Raw genomic sequence first — 18,435 nt, 5'->3', positions numbered from 1 at the left:
TCAAGGGCTGCATGCGATAATGTCTGTAAAGCACATGGCCCGAACTAGCCCACCCTTTCTCCTCCCAGTCCTCCGACAGCCACATATAAAACAGCAATAAAAAACGTGAGCTTATTGTACAGATTCAGTGAGATAATGCATATAGGACATTCTATAAACTGTTCAGCATTATGTAACAGGTTATTGTTATCATAATATGCTTTCAAAAATTGAACACGTTATTCCATAGAAGACATAAAGGATGGGTAACATGGTCCAACACCTCACTGTGGGGACAATTATGTATCTGAAACCCACAGGGGGAATATCAACAGTCCTTTCTACTGGAGAACATGTGTCAAGTGAATGGTCACCACCAACCAGTCTTCCGGAGGGGCCTCTCTTAGCTGTAGATGTCATTGTTTGAGGGTGGAAAATAAGGACTTTTAAATTCCCAGATGAAATTACAAGAAGAAATCCAGCAAAGTGTCAGAGACACCTTTGCTTACAGGTAAGAATATCACTACTCAGGGCCCCTCATGTTTGTAATAAAAGGAGAAAAGATCTAATTATTCATTTAATAAATATTTGTATGTTGGTAAAATATTCATGAACAGCAGTGTAAGTAGAAGGGGCAATGAAAATTTTTTTGCCCTCAAAGAGCTTAGAGCCTAGAAAAGAAAATTTTTAAACCATAAAATGAAAATAATTACAAAGCATTCAGTGAAAAAAAACACTGCAGGTCTTGGAGTAACATTTTGTGGTAACTGGTGTTTGACACCAGCCAGACCAGAACTACTTTTAAAGGACTCTTTTTATTACTTTGTCACAACAATTATTAACTAATGAAATGAGACAATAGATGAGAGAGATTAGAATAACTGCTACAAAATATTATGATTTATGAGACGTCAGGTTTATTATCTATGCATGGTTTGGACAGAAAACATTGGGAGGCATACAGAAACCAAAAATAAATAAATAAATAAATAAAACTAATTCAATAGCTGTGGTTGACTGAAGAGGGTATCTGCTGTTTTTTATGAAAAAATTAATAACAGCCACCACTGTGCCAAGCAAAGTGCTAAGTGTTTTATGCCTAATAACCCACTCCAGCCTCACAGCGTCCCTACGAGGTACCTCCTATTGTTATCACCATTGCTTTACAGAAGAAGAAACTAAAGCACAGAGAGATCAAGTGACCTGCCCAAGATCACAGAGCGAGCACACAGCAGAGTCACATTCCACACCCAGGCAATTTACTGCCTGCGCCCACATTCCTGACCACTACACTCAATTGCCTCTCATCTTCTTTTTTCCCTGTAGCTCCTCATCAATTCTGATTTTCAGTACAAAGTGGACCGAATGGCCAACAGGCTAAGTCTACAGTGAGTGAACTCTGAGAGAGAGAGACATAATCTACAAAATCAAGTAAAACTTACAGCCAGAAACAAAACGTTAACAGTGTGAAGCAGCTACAAAGCCGGCCGTCTCTGCTGTAGTTTAGTTTTCAAGTCCATTCATGCACACGTTCAATTAAGCAAATATGACTGAGCATGACTCTACCAGACAGAGCGGGCCCCTACCCATCAAAGCGTGCAGGCCAGTGTAAGAGTCTGCCTTACAACCAACAGTTACAATACAGGGAGGTGAGTGCTGTGTTAGGAAAAGCCGAACTGAAAAATCAGGTATTTGCTTAGCATCTGGGATAGCTCTGAGAAGAGCAGGTTCACAAGATCATGTTTGTCTGGATCCAGAAGTTTCTCAGAGAGGAACAGATCTCAGCAGCATTTTCATCTGGTTCAACGCAAACCACAAACACGCCTTTTAATTTCTGTCTTTCTCTTCCCTCCCTGTGTGATATGTGCCACCTCACCGCGACTCCTGCCGACTGCCCTGGGGATGCGTGCCCCCTGCTGCTCAAACAGCCTGCTCCAGCCCAGATCCCACAAGGGAAGGAAGGAAGACACCTTGACCTTCCTGCCTGCCCCTCTCCCCTCATACTGAACAGACACTCAAAAACAAAATTTCAAGTAAGGCAAGTACACAGATTTTAATAATGTTTATTACTTTTCCTGATTATAATAGTAACACAGTCACTACCAAAATTTTAGAAGAAAAAATACAACAAAAATCTAAAGATGACAATTAAAATTATCCATGATAATAGCAAAATAACCACTTTTGGTATTTTAATAGAGTTCTCTCTCATCATTTACTTATGTGGGTGTTTATGTATTAATATATGATGGGTTTGTTTTTTTTTTTAAAGGATTTGGATCATAATAGAAATAATTTTGCTCCCTACCCTCTTATTTTAACACCACATGAGAAGCACTTTTGATGTTTAAATATTCTTCAAAAAATAGTAAAACATTACATAGTTATGTTGTATAATGTTCTACATAGAATAATTCTATTCTATAGATATAGTATGTTATTTAACTGTCGATCCCAGTATTGGGCATTTAGGATGCATTCAGGATTTGCACGATGTGTAAGGTTGTAAAAGTTATCTTTTTACCTATTTGACGGCTTTCCTTAGCACAGATTAGGAGTGGGATTATTGGATCAAAGTGTTACTTTTCTTTTTTTCACTTCTTTCTGAATTGCTTTTTAGAAAGTTTTTGTCAACTTACATACTTAGCTATTAGAGGAAATTTCCATTTCTCTGCAGCCTCACCAGCCTTGAGTTTTGTTTTATTTATGTTAATATCTATCACTTATTTAGCAGTGCTGTTTAATTTGTATTTCTTTACATTCTAATGAGATTGGACTGATATTTTAAGAATCAATTGACCATTTATTCTTTTGTTTTGATTAATTACCCATTTGTCTTTTTTTACTTCTTTACTGTGTTGCTATTATTTTTCTTTTGATTTGTAAGATTCATACATATATAAATATCTTATATACACACGTAAATATACATATATTCCCTTTGTCAGTTACTAGAAATATGTTTTCTAAGTTGTTTATGATTTTTTTTAGTTCGCAGAACTTTTATATTCTCTATATAAAAGTTTATTGATATTTTCCTTTGTGGTATCATCAGATGGTTTTATATTCTGAAGTACTTTTCACTCAAAATTAAATATTCACCTATACTGCCTTCAAGTTGTTTTATGTGAGGCTTTTGCATGTAATCTACCTAAACTTTATTTTTGGTGCATTTTGTGAGATAAGGATATAACCTGATTTTTTTCCCCTTCAATTGGCAATTTTCCTACTTTGCATTCCCATCTCCACTGATGTTTTAAGTATGATAAAGTGTACATATTCAAACTTGTTTCAAGACCACCTATGCCATTCAGATGTTTGTATTTAAATTCTTTCCAATAAATGACACTGTCAAAGCATTTTTCTACTTTATGATCTCTTGAACTGAAAGACTTCTACTATAATCAGAATGAGAGACAATAAAACACCCTGATGTTAAGGATTGGGCCAAGCTGTATTGCTGATGTTGGGCCTGATAAGACAGCTGCTAAAGCTAGCTGGGTCTCAGGTCGGGCCTCAATGGCCAAAGGGCTGATACTGAATTCGGAGGAGTTGAGATTAGGGCAGAAGATTCCACCATATGGCAACAGGGGAAGGCAGGAGTCACAGAGGTTAATCAAATAAAAATCTGCATTAGAAAGTCAAGACCCAGGTACCGACAAGAGCACTTACAAATTAAAGTTTGAAGAGATCAGACACCGAGCTTGAGCTCATCCTTATAGAACAAGAGGAAGACAGGAGCCAAAGCATCTCGCAGAGAAGGTAGGATATTCGGGTATAGAGGGGGCGGATCCAGGCTCATCTCCTGGATTAGCACATGGACAGCACATGGAAAGACACAGTGGGTTGAGGCCAAGGAGCACAAATTTATTTCAGCATCTAGTTTGCAGAAACTTAACCACAGTTTATATTTCCCCAAAGAAATCCATGGTGAATTTATTAAAAAGAATGGTCCTGGATTATTTACATTTCCTTATTTTTCACTGGTACCAAATTAGAGTTTTCTCTGAAGGGAACAGAGAGGAAACACCTGCCTCGGTTCCCCTTCTCCCTCTGCAGTGCCAGCGTCATTTCAAGTGGAAAGAATGAAAACTGAAGCAGCTCATTTAGCAGAAGTGTGCTAGTACTGGAGATGTGAGTGTTTCCAATTAGGGAAAACAGGTCTATTAATGATACAGGATTGTCAAAAGAAAGAACACTTCCTGTTTTTAAGAGACAGGGGAAAGAAGGCTGTGGCATCCTGGTATAAAAACCTGTCAGCTTTCTCCTGCAGTTCTGATAAGCCACTTGCCTGGCACACAATGAACTAGTCCCTCATGGCCACCACATTGAACAGTCCACAAAGGGCATTTCTGGGACAGTGCAGGGAACAAGGTACAGCAGCTGGACATATGGCCTTTAGAGGAAGCCAATCAGGGGGAGGATATGGCTCAAGTGGTAGAGCGCATGCATAGCGTGCCCAAGGTCGTGGGTTCAATCCCCAGTACCTCCTCTAAAAATAAGTAATAAAGCCTGATTATTTTTCCCCCGCCCTGTCCCCAAAAATAAAATAAAGACAGGAGAATGCATAGAGGAAGCCAATCAAAGCTCGAGTCTAACTATGCCAATTACTGGCTGTGTGATCTTGAGTAAGCTCCCCAACCTCTCTGAGCCTCAGTCCTTTTACCTTTAACATGGGTTGTTATTACACGGATAAGAAAACACAATTTGAGCAATATATATGAGTCTGATACATGAGCAACACTTGAATATTAGCTTGTGTAAGGAGGCGAAATAGGGAAGGCAAGGTGGAAAAATAAACCTGGGCTCAAACACCGGCTCTATTACTTGTTTGTTCTGATGCCTCCCTCGATGCCTCCTCTACCAAATGAGCACTGGATGACAGCGATACGTACCCCAAAGGGCTGTTGTGACAATTAAATGAAATGATGCGCACTGGCACTTGGAACAGTGTCTCCATTCACATTAGCTGTTGCTACTGTTACCATTTTACACTCAGAATGTGCCGCTGAAATCCGCAGGTCAAGTCAGTAAGAAACTGAAAACATATGAAGTACGAGGAAATTTCTTTTCCTCTGGAAATACACTATAAATAAATCTGATTTTTTGTTTTAGCTGATGTTCTCATCCCTAATGGAAAATCCACATGGCAACGTAACGGATTCCTGGGGCAATGCTAGGGGCATCTAGCGTGGGATCACAGAAAATGCAACACCTCTAAGACAGCGGGGATGACAGTTCCAAGGGTCTACTGAGTTCATTCAGAGGGCACAGGGATGTCTCTTCTCCAGACTGTGACAGCAGGCTTCTTTCTCAACTGCTTTCCTGGAGGTCCTATGGGTGATTTCAGAGCCAGCAGCCAGGAAACCTCCCTGCCTATGATAATAAACCCAAGGTGTCCCAATTTCCAAGACTATGCATCTCTACTCACTCATGCTTCTATTTTTAAAGTCACTCATCCAACCATCAAACATTTACTTCTGTTCCTAGGCAAGGGGCAAAGAGTCTAGTAGTGAACAAAGCATACCATGTTTCTGACTCAGGGATCTTACCTTCTAGCGGGAGAGTCAAATGCTGATCAGGTAACCACACGGGTAAACATATAATCACAAATTGTAGTTGAAATACCAGTTGAGAATAGAAAGATTACGTGGATCTACAGGGCAGGTACCCCTGAGCAAGTGGCATCTAAGCTGATATGACCATGATAAAAAAGATGCAACGCCAACTTCTAGTTTCCAATTTTCATGGACATTGGTTTGAAGGAAGCAGTCCACAAGGTTGGAGAAATTACTGACATGCCCACCAGGAGTTATGGTGCTATAATGGGCACCATGCTCCGTTATGGGGAACCTTGATCTCCTAAGTTTACCAGCCCTTCATGAAGCGGATTCAAGGTGAAAAGAAACACCAGTGGAATTCTGCCCACCACAAGGAAGGAAAAGCAAGATGGATATTTATAGACTCTTCCATGGAACCAATTCCTCCTCCAGCATCTCATCTGCATCTCGTAGACGGGGGCACGTTTGGAGAGGCACCAGGACAAAGCTCGGTAAGTACGAGTAACAGAAGCCTTAGTGGCCAGAGAAGGACGGAGAGCGTGGGTTGTAAGGTAGATGGAATGGTCCCTACAACTTGAATAGGAGCAGCCTCCAAGGAAGAAAATAAACAGGTTGTGGCTTCTGCAGTCTTCCATTCAAGGGCCATGTATGAGTTTTTAGGAGATGGGTGAATAGCTAGTTCTTTTCTGCTTCTCTACACCGTTCCCCAGTGCTCGGTTTACAAACCAGCAGCAGTGAGGCCACAGGACAGCAAGCCTCGGTGCACTGAGCGTCCATCACTCCCTGGACTCGGGCCCCAGAACAAAGGAACGGGTTTTCTCTCCTTAGGCAACAGGGCGCCCTCCCTTACAGACGCTGGGCACACTCCGTGTCTTCCCCTGCTGCTGAGCGCTTTGTTTCCCCCTCTTATGTCAAAATGACGCAGCCAGCCCAGCACCAAAGCCCCATCAACTTTTCATTTTAAATGCTGCTTCTCTCTTGAGCATCTCGGATGCGTTTTCCAGTAGGCAGGGGCTATGCTGTCAAGTTAGAAGAAGTCATTGTTTTCACACACAGTGTCACCTATAGGCAGCAAAAATACACATGAAGAAAGGGCACTGGATGTCCCAGCATAGGCCTTCCCAGCCCACTGGTTTGGAATTACTCTGACTTCTCTCATCCCTCTTAGAACCTTCTCCTGCCTGTTCCACACCCTCCACACCCCCAAACCTAAAATCCCAGTCGGAGTTTAATGAAATCAATTCACTGATGAAGGAAGAAAGTATTTAGAGAGACAGATTTCCCCCATACACAGCAGAAACTGCAGCATAAATCACAGGAAACAATCCGGAGGGGCGGGGAAGAGCCCTGTGAATCTCTTAGTCCATCACGCATTCAGCCTGGAGTAATGACTCTGACTTACATCAGCTACATCACTCTTCGGGAGGGACACTCTTAATGTCCCTTATGAAGGTGGCAGGATACTTCCCTGCTGCTCTTCCGGCTGGCCTTTAAACCAGGGACTAGGGCCTCTTCCCGATCTGTCTGTCGAGCAGTTCACCTACTCCTACCCTCCCCTACCCCCGGCATCACCATCCGCTCCACCTGGTACCGCTCACCTCTTCTCACTGTCACAGCCTTAACCTGCCCCACTGGCTCATTCAATGATCTTTCATCCCTCCTATGCCCTTCTGTCTCCTTGCCTGTGCCTGGGGGCAGACAATAGAGGTGAGATAGGCCCCTATTCATGAGTAGCTTCAACAGCAACGTGAGAAATGCCTCATCTCCTGACCCCTCTTAGCATAAGAATTGCTGATAAAATTCTGAACTGAAAAGAGAAGTTCTTCTCAGAAAAAACCTCAGAGAGCTCCTGACTCTGGAGTAGCCTTCTGGAGAAAGGAACTCGGGGAGGAAAGAGTCTTTACATTTTTTTTTAATAAAACAACTAAATGTTACAAAACATGCCTTATGCCAAAGAGAATTGACTGTAATTAAGATGGCCGATTGTCCATCAGCCCTAACGGCATCTGGGAGTGGCAACGCAAATTCAAAAATAACACTGCAGCGTCATGATAACCAACAGTTTAATGGTCTCGTCTTCAGTCCTAATAAACTCTGGCTCCTTCACATAGAGCCCGGTGGACTCTTATTTTCCCCCTTCTCACTTTTACTTGATTCACAAGAGCAGTGACAGCCTCATCACTTCCTGATTGCTCCGGAGCTGCCATTCAGAGAACTATGCAGACCCAGCGAGACACCTGAATTGTGGTTCCTAGAGGAGCTTTATCCAACAATTACCATTCCTGCAGTGAAACTCCCTGGTCTCTGCAAACACAGGCAAAGCACAGCAGCTCCTCTCTACCCGGTCTCCCTGGGCCGTCTCTTCCACAGCTCCAACCCTCATCCACTTTCCCGATAACTGCTCACTCATGTTCCCCTGGTCATCCGGGTTTCCCTCCGGAACACCAGAAAGACTCCTTTCAAAGTCCACAAGACTCCTCCCAATGACCCCCGGGAAACTAAAGCTCAACATGGCTAAACAAGAACTATCATCCACACCCTCTTCCCCACCTCACGCATGACTTTATATGGCTGTTGGCAATAATAGCCAACCATCCGCTCTGTCACCCGAGCCAGAAACCCGGGAGTCAACCCCGCTTCCTCCTTCTTAATTACTCTCCACTGCCAAAAACCAGTACCCCCAGGTATCTCCACAACAGCCCACCAACCAGGCCACTTTCCAGGGCCTCTGCCGTCGTCTTAATCTATAGCCAGCGTTTCTCTTGCCCAGGTGGGAGCCGCCATCTAAACCCTGCTTCCGGTACACTCCAATCCTTCCCCACGTGAACACCAGAATACGCTCTTTAAGTGAATATGTCATTTTTCTGCTGTTCAAAATCATGAAATGTTACTCTCTTGCTTTCAAGACAAATGCCCAGTCCCTTTGCAATATGACTCCTACCCTCTTCTTCAGACTCAATCTCTGCCAACACTTCAGACTCTCGCCGGGCTCCAGCCATACAGAGGTAGGTATGTTCCCTGAGGCGGTCACGTACTCCCGAAGTTCTTTCTTCTGCACACACCGTTCCTGCTCTTTGTAATGTCCTTCCTTCCTCTGGCCTTCTGTCTGGCTAACACCTACCCATCAGTCAGGACTCTCAGCTAAAGCATGACTTTGCCAAATTCCCCTGGCACTCCGGTGCTTCCTTCTTTATGCACGCCAAAGCACTTGCTTTCATTATCCACTTAACATAACATTTGGCACACTGGCACACTGTTTCTTTTTTGACATATCTGTCTCACATACTAGATGTGAGCTTTCTGAACACACTCTTCTATTTTAGCATCCTCAATGCCTAGCACAGTGCCAGACCCAGAGGAGGTGACTGTAAGAGTGTATTGAGTGAATATACTGAGCACTTACAGACCCAAGGTTAAAGCCAATGACCCACTCCCTCCCTGGAAGAAACTTTCCTCCTGGTTTCCCTCCAGGACCTTGGAAAACAGTGGAGTGTATTAGTAGGAGCACTTTGCTTTGAGTTAGAGCGCCAAGGTTCCAGACTAGTGCTGTCATGAGATCTGGAGCAAGCTACCAAAAAATAGCCAACACACGTTCAACACTGATTATGCTGGTGGACTCCCTGCTAAAGCACATTAGGTTCACAGTCTTATTTTTCCTCCCAGCTGGTTGATGAGATGGATACTAACACCAGGCATCTTTTGCGGATGAAGAATTTAAGTGATTCAGACCCATGTTTGATGCTTCCTTCTTTTATCCAGGTTATTGAGAGATAACATGAGATAAAATGAGACATGGTGTATAACTCAGCCTTTATAAACTGTTGGGAGTGACACAAACATAAGTCACCATAAGAATGGAAAGTAATGAAGGTTGTCTAAGTGTACTTGATGCTTTGTGATGATTATGAAAAATAAGAAATAAAGATCTTACAAGACAAAAATCCACTTTACACACCTGAATTAAGAAGATTCGGCCAGCTTTCTCATAATGCAAAATTAATGAAAGTTTTGGTCTTGCACTGAGGATTTGCTTTAGTTAAGGACCGTGAATGGAATGTCCCGTGTATGTGGAGCACAGTAAAGCTCCTTCTCTCAGGTCATGGACTGTCAGGAGCACGCAAAGTATTTACTCATATTTAAGTCAGAGGGCAGTCTAAAAGATGAAATTATCCGGAAGAGTATAAAAACTAAGCTAAACCTAATTTTGTATTCCTAAACAGCAAATATGAAAAGTCTATTGTGAGTAATTTTCTTATTTTGTGGATGTATCATAGAACCTGTTTTTTAAAGATCTAATCAATCTTGGGTGCCTTTCACATCTTTCTGTGTCTATCCAATATTTTATTCACAAAATACAATAAGTGGTAAAAGCATTAAAAATAAGAGAAGGAGATTCAACCAAAGCATACCCCAAATCAGAAATATGTCATAAAATCACAGGCTGAGGAATGCAATGAGTCCCAACCCCTTCGCAGTTTGGAAGACCAACACCCTAAGTTGCAGAAAGCCATACAGTCTGTCTGTAGGTGGGCCAGGACTCCTCGGTCAGCACCACACTGTGTTTCCGCCCACCCCGTAGAGAGAGAAAACGAAGTTTAGAGAACAGGACCGATCAATCTGAGCGTTGTCTCAACAGAGCACCTGAGTATTTTAGAGCCACTGTTAAGCTCACAACGTGCCCCTGACATCTCTTCTCCTCAGAAGCATGTTTAGTTACCATGTCTGTCTTTACAAGGCATCCAACAGTCGTACCACACTCAGCAGGGCCAACACATAAAAAGCAGAAGCAACGTTTATCCCGAAAACCGAGCTTAGTAAGAGGCATTAAGATACACTAGAAAGAGCAAAGGCTTCTGAGCCAAACAGATGTGAGTGGCAATGCTCACGTGCTGGTGCTTTGGTAACTGAGCAAACCACTTTTCTCAGCTTTGGTGTTCTTGCTTCTAAAATGAACAGAACAATGCCTCATTACCGAGGGAGTAAAATCTTTGCCACGGTGTTCAGCAAGTGTTGGCTTCTCTTCTATTCATTCATGGCTGTTGATGTAACATATGACTTAGCTAGTTTGCCAACTCACAATATAACTTTACTTCTCTACTTTTAATAAGTATTTGTCTGGTATAACTCCACATAAATGCAGACATAGCAAGGACAAAAAACACGTTTCTCCTTTCCATTATCACAAGTATCAAGGCTACATTTGGACAACTTGAAGGCGCTCAGCACGTCCCTACTGAATGATAGATTTAGTGTGTGTTTACCGATGCTGTTTTCCTACAGAATTCTTTCCAGAAGTCTAGAGAGGATGATCAAATGTGATGAAGGATAAATAACATCAGATGAACACATTTTAGATGCCAGATCCTACTGAACGTAGTAAATGACAGTCTGGCTCTGAAAGCAGATCAACATGGGTTCAAATTTCACTCCAGTAAATGTTACCTGTCTGATCTTGGGCAAGTTACTTCTTCTTAGATATGGTATTTCCTTGTCTGTAGAATGGGCAGAATAATGGAACCTATTTTATAGACATATGGTGAGAATTAAATAAATCAATACACATAAAGTAGTTAACACAAGGCCTGAAACCACAGTAAGTGCGTAATAAATGCAAACTGTTGTCAGCACCCACTTTAGACCCATTGCTAGTAAAGAAGAAAAATTTAAGAAAGAGAAGCGTAAGCTTGAGTCTACTGAAAGAGTTCTGGTTTTGTCATCTTTAGTTGTGCTACTTTGATAGCTGGTATGTAAGACTCTACATGCTTTGTGTGGGCAGTTTCTCAAGAAGGTGACTTATGTACATATTCTTCTATGTGTCCCAATTTACATCACATGCCTGGAAAATCCCTAAATTTCAGTTTCTTTTATTCATTAAGAAGCCTTTAAAATGTCTCCTAATGACTTCGCACTCCACAAGGCATTCCTGGAATCACTAAAGGAAGAATGGTAGCTTGGTCCAACCTTGCCTTATCTAAAAAGGAAGTTCTAAGACTGCACCATTCATTTGAGGCCTCATCAATGCACTTTCCTTTTGTATCCATACACATTTGGACAATGTCTTTTACTTTCTTATCTGAAACAACTGTAGATTTGTGAATATAGCACTCAAATTGGCATCAGGAGATTGGAAGCTCAACTATCGGTCTTCTGCTCACTTTGATTTTGGTGTAGAGCTTCGTTTTCCTCATATGAAAATGGATGGAGTATCACCCAGACAACAGAGTATCATTCAGCACTAAAAAGAAAGAAGATATTCAGTATCAAAAAACTAAACAACCCAGTCAAAAAACTGGCATAAGACCTAAATAGATATTTCTCCAAAGACATACAGATGGCCAACAAGCACTTGAAAAGATGATCTACATCACTAATTATTAGAGAAATGCAAGTCAAAACTACAGTCAGGTACCATGTCACACCAGTCAAAAGGGCCATCAAAAAGTCTACAAATAAATACTGAAGAGGGTGTGGAGAAAAAGGAACTCTCCTACACTACAGGTAGGAATGTAAATTGGTGCAGCCACTGTGGAAAACAATACGGAGGTCCCTTAAAAAACTGAAAATAGAGTTACTACATGACCCAGCAATCCCACTCCTGGGCATATACCTGAAGGGAACTCTAATTTGAAAAGATACATGCACTCCAATGTTCACAGCAGCACTACTTACAATAGCCAAGACGTGGAAACAACCTAAATGTCCAACAACAGATGAATGGATAGAGAAGATGTGGTATATACACACAAAATGTAATATTACTCAGCCATTAAAAAGGATGAAATATTGCCATTGCAGCAACACGGATGGACCCAGAGTTTATCATACTAAGTAAGTCAGAGAAAGACAAAAATATTACATGATATCACTTATATGTGGAATCTAAAAAAAAATAATACAAATAAACTTATTTACTAAAGAGAAACAGACTCAGAGACATAGAAAACAAACTTTACCAAAGAGGAAGGGGGTTACCAAAGGTGAAAGTTGGGGGAAGGAATCAATTGGGAGTATGTAATTAACAGATACACACTACTACATAAAAAATAGATAAATGACAAGGATTTACTATATAGCACAGGAAAATATATTCAAAATCTTCTAATAACCTGTGATGGAAAAGAATCTGAAAAGGTGTATATATGTATATAAAACAATCGCTTTGCTGTACACTTGAAACTAACACAATACTGTAAATCAACTATACTTCAATTTAAAAAGGAGGTATTAAGCCATGAGAAGACATGGAAGAACCTTAAATGTATATTACTAGGTGAAAGAAGCCAATGTGGAAAAGGCTGCATATTGTATGATTCTACCCATATGACATTCTGGAAAACACAAAACAATGGAGAAAGTAAAAAGATCAGTGGTTGCCGGGGTTGTGGTGAGGGACTGGGGAGGGGTGAACAGGTGGAGCACAGAGGATTTTTAGGGCAGTGAAAATACTCTGTATGATACTATAGTGGTGGATACATGTCATTACACATTTGTCCAAACCCACAGAATGTACACCACCAAGAGTGAACCTTAACATCAACTATGGATTCTGATACTTCACTGTAGGTTCATCAGTTGTAACTAATGTTCCACTCTGTTGGGGGATGTTGGGGGGGGGGGGATATGAGAACTCTACACTCTCTGCTCAATGTTGTTGTGAGCCAAAAAGTACTCTAAAAGATAAAGTCTATTTTTAATCAGTATAATATCACACAGGGTTGCTATGAGAAAGAAAAGAGGATACAGCATGTAAACCTGCTTCACAAGCATCCAGAACCTTGAATGTGCTCACTAAACGTCAGCTTCGTCTTAAGTGTTCCCTGCATGGACAGCTCTCTCGCTACACTGTAAATTCCAAGAAGAAAGGCATCGCACGTGACCACGGCATTCTGGAAAACACCTAGCAGAAATCTAAAAACAATTACTCAGTAACTATAAGAATAATGACTATTCAATAATTTTGCAGGCTATACTGTATACATTCATTATCTTCTTAATCCATGCTTCCTTAAGAAAGCATGAAGTTTTTCTGTAACTGAGACAATTTTTTTAAACTATTTCATTTGTTACCAGTACACACACAGACACATTAAAATCGAATGAGAACTGGAACTAGGGTCAGATGAGTGAGGCACTTGCCTTGCACACAGATGTAAGGTGGAGCCAAAAATCTCAGTAATCAAGATAAATAATATTTTTCTTTTTTGGGGGGGGGGAGGGTAATTAGGTTAAATTTTTTTTTGAATGGAGTGCATGCCAAGCATGCACTCTACCACTGAGCTATATATCCTCTCACAAAATAAATATTTTAATGCATTATAAAAATAAAATTAATGCCAAAAAATCCATGACAAACACAATACATTTTTTGCTTAAAGACAGGATCAGCATTACTGATTTTTCTTTTTGACTTAGGTTCCAATATGGCTTGGCATGGCACTGAAGCAACACCCAGACAACCTGCCTCAGATATTCCACAGAAGTAAAACTTAACAAGCTCTTACGCAGGGGCCTCAGCTGCATCAGTGGTACCAGACGCATCACTGGCCCTTCACTCTGAGGACGAGTCATTTTCAAAATAATGCTCAGAACTGCTCTTTGATCTCCCCACTGGTGTCCATTACAGGACACATTTGGGATAGTGATTTCAGTAAGACACTAAAAACCAAGAAGCACAAGGCTACCTATCTCTAATTTTTAACTCCAGCTGTCTTACTCTCTCCTGCTAACTTTCACAATAGTTCACTGGCCTTTGCTATTTTTATCATAATCAAGAACATACACTCAGTCCAGTAACACATCTCAGGTCTCTGGCTTCGTCAGAGTTCAGGGGCTCACCCAGGCGGAAGCACCAAAGTCAAAGGAACGGCAGATGTTCATGGTTCTATTTACTTCCTAAAGCACAGGATCAGCGGGAGAAACAGGGAAGAAGCAGTTGGGAGTGTAGGTATATACGGAGGGGGAAGTAGGGTTGACGGAAGAGAAGCTTGAAAGGGAAGTGTCAGAGAACCTCCATGATCGCACATTTCTAGGTGATGCCTAATCTCATTTGTCAACAAACAAACCCTATGAGGACAATTAGCTGGCTCACTCTCTTTCCTGTGGAGATAATTCATCATTCATTCAATAGATATTTCCTGAGCACCTGCTATGCACAAGGCACCAGGCTTCAAACCGATCAGGATGCAAAGGACAAGTACCAGTGTATGAGATGCAGGTCTGGCTTTCCTAAGAATTGCAACCTAATGTAAAAGATAAAATATAACAAGAGTCACCTTATAGTTTATGGTACTTGCACACAAACACCATTTTCACACTTGATCTTTCCTGCACTGTAACAAAGGTCAGAGAGGTGTCATCACCATACCCATTTCAAAGATGAACAAGTCATTTTTGTTTGTAAGTGGTGCAGCTAGAACTAGAACCCAAGAATTCTGCCTCTTCAAGATAATGCAGGGTGTGACCAGTTCAAAGTGGGTAGTATAAATCACCCACGTGTTGTAAGAGATTAGAAATTGTGGGAGTACTTCTGAATGGTGTGGGACACAAAGGAATCACAAAGTACATGTGAGAAAAAAAAAAGTGAGTGTAATAGGGAAGAATAAAGCTGACTCCATATTAGATCTGTTCCTTTGACTCTAACCCTGTGCTGTTTCCTGGGCTTAGTCATGCTGGTTCTGCACCTCCTGTAAAAGAATGGTTGCCTACAGCCTGAAATATACGGGATAACCCATCCTCAAGGCTCTGACCTTCAAGGGCGTAACTCCTTCCCATTCATATAAAGATTAAAACGTTGCAGAATAGATTTGCAGACACTAACTACTATATACAAAATAGATAAACAACAAGTTTATACTGTACAGCCCAGGAAACTATATTCAGTATCTTGTAGCAACTTATGGTTAAAAAGAATATGAAAATGAATATATGTGTGTTCCTATATGACTAAAGTATTGTGCTGTACACCAGAAATCAACACAACACTGTAAACCGAGGATACTTAAATAAAACTACATTTTAAAAAGTTGCAGAATAGGAAGTAACATTTGTCTTGTTGGAGGTTTACAGGAACATAGTGACCTGACCTGACCTACCTGGACAGCTGTAAGAACAAAGGACTCTGACACCAAGAAGTTTGCAACAACCAATCGTACCCCTTTCTCCCTTAGTATGCAAGGAGCTTGAATTCTGGCGTGGGGAAGATGGTCGTCCAGGACATCAGTCTGCCATCTTCTCGGTCTGCTGGCTCTCTGAATAAAGTCGTTATTCTGTCCAGCACCTCGTCTCCAGATTTATTGGCCTGTCGTGTGGTGAGCAGAATGAGTCTGGACTTGGTAACATGAGGACAGGCAGAAGTGGGGACAGCAGTGGTGGTGGTGATTGAAATGAGGAAGGTAGGCATTTCAAACAAGAGACTGGCCAGGTACATACCGGTCATAGGAAGCAGTGCAGATGGCTACAACAGAAAGTTCTTGCTTGGGAAGCCATGTTACATAAAGCAGTAGAATAAGGTCAGGGACAGATTATGAAGCCTTCGATATATGACTAAGGAGTTTGAACTTTATTGGGTAGAAAGAAGAGATTAAAGTTGTAGACAGAAAAGTTGTGTAAATATTAATTTCAGAAAGATTAATGGGCTTATGAATTGGATACAGGGTGGTTTGGTGGAGAGAAACTCTGGATCCAGGAAACCTGTCACAAGGCAATTTGAGGGGTCTAATAAGATCCTGACCTAATGACGGAAATGGAGAAAAAGCAAAGGGAGCTGGTGTCAGAAAACCTGGTTTCTATCTTTTTTACTGTATTCATTTTCAAATGGACGGGAAAAAACTAATCCTGACCTGTCACTTGATGTATATTTTTATTAATCAAATTTTAGAGTGAACTGCATGCCCTACACTATATTAAGCAAGATACTGAGGTGAAAGAGACAAGTCCTTGCCTCTGAAAGGGCCATGAAGAGCTAAAGTAAAAGCTACCAGGGTCCCGGGGGAAAGTAGAGAAGGTTTTCTAGAAAGACTGAGAACTTGAACTGAGTCTGGGAGCACGAGCAGAAAGTTTGGGAGGCAGAAAAAAAGTATACTTTGTCAAGAAGGAAAGAGAGAGAGGAGGATATAGATATTAAAGCAGAAATGGCACAGCGAGTTTCAAGAATTCCAAGTAATTTGGTAGGGCCAGAATAATGGTGAACTTGCGGGTTTTCCCCAGCTTTAATGAAGTATAACTCACATACAACATTGGGTAAGTTTAAGGTGTACATCGTGACAATTTGATACGTGTATATATTACAAAATCATGATCACAGTAAGGTTAGTTAACACACCCATTACCTCACGGTTACTTTTTATGGTAAGAACATTTAAGTTCTATTCTCATAGCAACTTTCAAGTATGATACAGCATTGTCAAGTAGGGTCACCAGGCTATACATTAGGTCCCCAGAACTTACTCATCTTGTAACTAGAAGTTTGTACCCTTCTACTGACATCTCTGTGTTTCCCCCACCTGCTAACAACCAGCCCCTGACAATCACCAGGGTGTCTACTCTGTTTCTATGAGTTCGGGTTTTTTAGATTCCAAATATAAATGAGAACATACAGTGCTGCAGTGAATTTGGATAAATGAGAAGCAGCAGGAGGAAAATGACAAGGGGCCTTATCACGGTCAGAAAAGATGTCTGATATCATTTCAATCCTCTTAAATTTATTTAGACTTGTTTTGTGGCCTTACATACATCTTGAAAAATAGTTCATGTGCTCTTGAGTAAAACATATTTTATTGCTTTTGGATGGAATATTCTATAAATATATGTTAAGTTCATTTGGTCTAACATGTTGTTTAAGGCCAATGCTTCCTTATTGATTTTCTGTTTGGATGATCTATCCATTGAAGTAAGTGATGTATTAAAGTCTCCTGCTATCACTGTATTGTCTATTTCTCCCTTTCATTCAGTTAATGTTTGTTTTATGTATTTAGGGGCGCCTATGTTGGCTGTATAAATGTGTACAAATGTAGTATCTTCTTGTTGGATTAACCCCTATATCACTATATAATACCTTTGTCTCTTATTAAAGTCTTGGTTTTAAAGTCTATCTTGTCTGATACAAATATAGCTTCTCCAGCTTTCTTTGGTTTCCATTTGCATGGAACTACTTTTTCCATCCTTTTACTTTCAGTCTGTGTGTGTCCTTACATCTAAAGTGTGTCTCTTGTAGGCACCATACAGATAGGTCTTTTTTTTAATTCATTCAGCTGTTCTATGTCTTTTGATTGGAGAATTTAGTCCATTTAAAGTAATTATTGATAGATACGTGCTTATTATCATTTTGTTAACTGTTTCCCAGCTGTTTTTGTCGTTCCTCTTTGTTCCTTTCTTCCTCTCTTGCTCTCTCCCTTTGTGGTCTGATGACTTTCTCTTTGCTTATGTTCCTCTCTCTTTGTCTTTGATGTATTTACTACAGATTTTGCTCCGTGGTTACCATGAGGCTCACCTGTAACAACTTACATCTGTAAGTCTATTTTAAGTTGATAACAACATAGGTTTGCTCCCCTTCTCAACATTTTTAATCTCCCCCTCCATGTTTTATGTCTTTGATGTCTCATCTTACATCTTTTGATCTTCTGAGGGTTGGTTTCATGTCATTTATTTATCCAAAAAAAGTGTTCCTCAACCATTATAGTAGAAGCATCAGCAAAGATCAGCTCCAGTCACTGAACAGTGAATCTAAACAAACCTAGCAGGTTACGGCCTTTAAGGCTAATAGGGTCCTTCCTGACTAGGTTCTCCATTCCTCTCAGTACCTCCTACATACACCTTGGCATTATGCAGAGAGCACAGCATGGATTCAGATGTCTAAGAATGTGTTTCATTTGATTCTTCTCTTGTGTTCCTCTTCCTT

Source organism: Camelus ferus, chromosome 33 (genome assembly GCF_009834535.1).
Source record: "Camelus ferus isolate YT-003-E chromosome 33, BCGSAC_Cfer_1.0, whole genome shotgun sequence".
NCBI classification, from domain to species: Eukaryota; Metazoa; Chordata; class Mammalia; order Artiodactyla; family Camelidae; genus Camelus; species Camelus ferus.
This window is presented reverse-complemented; position numbering follows the sequence as displayed.